The sequence below is a fragment of the Rhopalosiphum padi genome, chromosome 2, assembly GCF_020882245.1.
Source record: "Rhopalosiphum padi isolate XX-2018 chromosome 2, ASM2088224v1, whole genome shotgun sequence".
Lineage (NCBI taxonomy): Eukaryota > Metazoa > Arthropoda > Insecta > Hemiptera > Aphididae > Rhopalosiphum > Rhopalosiphum padi.
The window spans coordinates 419,181-423,040 of NC_083598.1; the positions used below are offsets into that span (position 1 = coordinate 419,181).

At 24.5% G+C, this 3,860-nt stretch overlaps 1 long non-coding RNA gene across 1 annotated transcript; it reads right to left on the minus strand.

The window, feature by feature from the left end:
* Window positions 1-244: 244 nt before the first annotated feature.
* Window positions 245-3,231, minus strand: LOC132923124 (uncharacterized). The gene is made up of 2 exons (XR_009661099.1): window positions 1,847-3,231; window positions 245-1,472 (listed from the first exon to the last, which is right to left on the minus strand). It is a non-coding gene; the product is annotated as an uncharacterized LOC132923124 (long non-coding RNA).
* Window positions 3,232-3,860: the final 629 nt, after the last annotated feature.

Sequence of the window (3,860 nt, forward strand, 5' to 3'; positions counted from 1 at the left end):
ATTATATTTATATTTCGGAAATATAATTTTTACTTGATATATAAAATAACAGTTTTATAATTTATAAATAACATGATAATATGTGTATGTGATTTTATGTATTTACGTAACTTAAACTTAAAATATATATAGATTTTAATCAAGTAAATTCTATTTTTAAGAACATACTATTTTTGGGCATTTAGTGTATGTGGGTCACGGGTCACTTTAATAGTCATTCTTATGAATAAAAAGGTTGCCTGAGTAATATTATAAAATATATATTTTTTGTTACATTGTTACACAATAATTTTTGTTTTTATCAAACGTTTAACTAAGTACTAACAAATACAACGTATAAACAAGTTTTTTAATATTTCGAAATTTTCAATTTTCATTCGCGTTTTCTCGGTCACCAGGTGGTTCAACAAAACTTTATCACAGAGGTTATAATATTCTACAAAAAATTCTACACCAGAATCAGTTTTTAATTTTTCCAAAAACCCGTTATTTAAAATTTTGGGTTTTCAAAATCTTTCGATCTAAGTACGACGGTTTAAAAATCTTTAATAACGGTTTTTCGAAAAATCAAATTCATACAACTTATGAAATTGGTTATGGGGATCAATTTTATGTCTTACGAATTTCGTCCTGGTTAGGTTAGGTCCTAATAAACGGTTCAAGTCTATATTTTTTTCCCAATAAAATACGGTCCGTGAGTATACTTTCTGAATTTCTACAGTCCGTGACAATAAGGTCCGATTATTTTCAAATTCCACAATTATTATACGGTCTGACATAATACGGTCCGAAAAATATTTTATCACGGATTTATACGGTCCAGGACTATAATTTTTTTTCCGAATATATACGGCCCGTTGGAATACTTTCCGAGATTTTACGGCTCCCCTAATTTGATGCTTGTTTTGTAAAGACTAATTATTTTACCATTGCCATTTTTGTCTGGTTCATTGATGAAAAATAATACCACGATATCATGTTATTTACAGTTATTAATTTAGTTTAAAAATAGCGAATTACATCAAAAAAATCAAAATGATTTTGGTAGAAACAAGTTTTTTGTAAAAATATTTATTTCCATTTCTGTTTTTTAAATTTAATTTGACTACAAATATAACATAAATCTAAATATACATTAACATCATTTTATTATCTTTTGTGTTTTTACATACTTTTTAATAAATTTATTTTATTGTTACATTTAATATTTGCCTGATTGTTGACATGTATTATATACTATATAGTCATTATACTGAATAATATAGATATCGATAATAGATCATAAATAACAATAAATAATAAAGAAAAAAAAATAATTTTAGCCGCGATTTTTTTTTTTTTTTAATAAAATGTTCCCTAATTAGGAATTATTATCATTTTTTTTGGTAAATTATTAAAATTGTTTTTCACACAACTTTCTTTCGTAAGAAAATCACAGTAGGTTTTTGTCGGATTTGATGTATTAAACATACCTGCAAATTTAATTAGGATTAGATTTGTTATTGTATAATGTATACCATCAGATTATCTTACAACGAAAACTCTTAGAGTTCGTTTATATACAAATAATATAATAAAGGGCAAATTATCGAACACAATTGGTTGAATTTTATTTAATACTTCATCCAAGCAATAATTTTGGAGTTTTCGCCTGAGTCGATCACTTCTTTGATTTGAGGGCAACCGATGACCCAAATTATTTTAATATCGTTAATATTATGTATTCAAAAAAAAAAAAAATAGAGCAATTAATATTTTACGATCAATCACTTGATAATTATATAGGTAAAACAAATACTATTTAAGTATTTATAGTCATTAATGGTATACAATAATAGGTACATACTTTTAGCATATAATGAACTCTTGTAGCTACTTGCTATATCTGTAAAAATATACTGAATTTTAATATTAACCTATAAATGGCTATAATTCAATGATACGAGTATACGACTGTTTTGTACAATTAGTTCGAGAATAATTAAAAAAATATCGAGATAATTTTAATATTACAAAATCTAGATGAAAATTAGGTTAGTTAAATGGAATTCATCTTTATAAAGATAACAACATATTCATCAAGGTAAAAATATATAGTTAATTAACTACAAAAAAAATATATTGTTAGTTATTTTATTTTTAATTTATACCGACGACGCCTCTATGAGCTGCAACGCAGATTTAAAACCACTAGTATAGACAATTATATATATTTTATGCAATGTACGTATATGCATAGTATGCATGGTATGAAGATAATATGACTAATATTATTCTTAAGACAACAATTCAAAACTAATTATTCATTAAATACCTACCTGACACCTGTACACAATTTGTACTGGCTACAAAAATTCTAATGTATCGTGTTGTAAGTACTGATGTATTCTTTATCAAATATCTAAAATCTAATAGTATCTACTTAATTGTGTTCTATTTTTCATAATAAAGGTACGGTATATCACATGGAAAATTAATTTATTGAAATGTGTTTTTTGTTGAATAAGATGTATAGAAATTCTGATTGAATGGCATCTCATTTTTTTCTTTCAAAACTTCAATAATTATCAAAAAATGTTTTTATGTAATTAAGTTTTTTAAATTATCAAGATAACAATTTTATTGATCATATTTTTTACAACAGTTTAAGTAAAAATATTAAAATTAAATAAAAATCGGCCAAGTTAAAGCCAATTATATTTTTGAATTTATAAGAATATTAGTTATATTACCTAGTAAAACACGAATTTCATGAATCAATCTATCTCGATTGGAACGATAATTTTTTTAATGACAGCCTGTAAATGTCTAATTATTAGGTATTGAAGCTTTTAGTTAAGACTAACAATTTTAATTTTTTGTAACCGGTAATTTGTATGTCAACTCATAAAAGAAGTTAATAGAAATAACAATACCCGTGCCATTTCGTTTTCTGAACAGCGAAACCAATTACCTATTTGTAAATATTTTTGACGCCCTAGAATAGCCCATTTGCGCCTAAAATAATAATACTTAACGCCCTGATTTATAGCCAAAATGCGCCCATTTTGTAAGCAACGTTGCCATCAGTTATTGTTTAAGATCGTTTAAAAAAGTAAAATCGTACGTAAAATCAAAATTAATAATCATTAAAAGTAATAATTTTAAAAATAATAATAAATACTACAAAATATACATATTATATATTTAAATATTATTTATATTGCATTAAATTATAAATTTCAAATAGTTAAATTTGTATGTAAAATCAAAATAATTAATAAATAAAATTACAATTTACAATACTACACATAATAAATATCTAAATTGTAATCGTACATTAAACCAAAGTTAATAATACACATTAGTCAATAATACAAAAATGAATTACCTAGTTACAAATTACTTACAATAATAATACACTTATTATAAATCGATTTCTTGAAATGTATAAGAATTTTTTTTTAAGTATTCTACTCTATTAAATGTTTTTCTTTGTACTCATTCCACGTTTCATAAGTAAATTGTATTCGTTCTTTTTCATCTTTACGTCTAGGTTTTATTTTACCTTTCTTGATCTCATTTTTTTTAAATATAATTCCACTTATATTATTTTTAAAATTTCAATAACACTAGTAAAATGAAGAATAAGGTGAATAAAATTGAGAGTTAAATTGATTGTGAAACGATTCATCACAATTTGTAGTGCGAGAATACGTCAGGTGGAGGTTCAGCCCAAATGGACATCCTTCAATGATTATAATTATGAAATATACATTATTAAGTATTTAAAGTTTTGATGCGTGGAGTAGAGTGGTACGGGGTAACTCCGCAAAATGTTTGTTCACTACTCCGCTTGTTTAAACTTTAAATACGTATAA